Here is a 578-nt window from a genome sequence, read left to right on the forward strand (position 1 = left end):
TGTAAGTAGGAAAACCTGCAAAATCGGCAGTGTTTAAAATACTTGTTTTCCCAACTCTAGGTCTTAGAAAGGAACTCCCCTCACCTGGTTGTCTAGGTCTCAGTAAAGACCTCCCCTCACCTGGGTGTCTGGGTCTCAGTAAAGACCTCCCCTCACCTGGGTGTCTAGGTCTCAGTAAAGACCTCCCCTCACCTGGTCGTCTAGGTCTCACCTGAGTGTCTAGGTCTCAGTAAAGACCTCCCCTCACCTGGTTGTCTAGGTCTCAGTAAAGACCTCCCCTCACCTGGTTGTCTAGGTCTCAGTAAAGACCTCCCCTCACATGGGTGTCTAGGTCTCACCTGGTTGTCTAGGTCTCAGTAAAGACCTCCCCTCACCTGGTTGTCTAGGTCTCAGTAAAGACCTCCCCTCACCTGGGTGTCTAGGTGTTAGAAAACTAAAACCTGCAGACACTAGACCCTCCATGGAATTAGTTTGACACCCCTGACCTAGCCTATCAGAGGGCCAAATTGGAGGTATAAGTAAATTGCTTTTCAAATCCTCTCAGATCTCCACAAATGCGTAGGGCGTTACGTCTAGGG

At 49.7% G+C, this 578-nt stretch overlaps 1 protein-coding gene across 1 annotated transcript in view; it reads right to left on the reverse strand.

Moving 5' to 3' along the window:
• Positions 1-578, reverse strand: part of pusl1 (pseudouridine synthase like 1) — a 73,825-nt gene continuing 73,247 nt past the window's right edge. Inside the window, exon 10 of the mRNA XM_064967467.1 lies at positions 1-578. This exon is cut by the window's right edge and continues 76 nt beyond it. The gene's annotated coding sequence lies outside the window, so the exon portion shown is untranslated.

Source organism: Oncorhynchus masou, chromosome 6 (assembly GCF_036934945.1).
Source record: "Oncorhynchus masou masou isolate Uvic2021 chromosome 6, UVic_Omas_1.1, whole genome shotgun sequence".
NCBI lineage: Eukaryota > Metazoa > Chordata > Actinopteri > Salmoniformes > Salmonidae > Oncorhynchus > Oncorhynchus masou.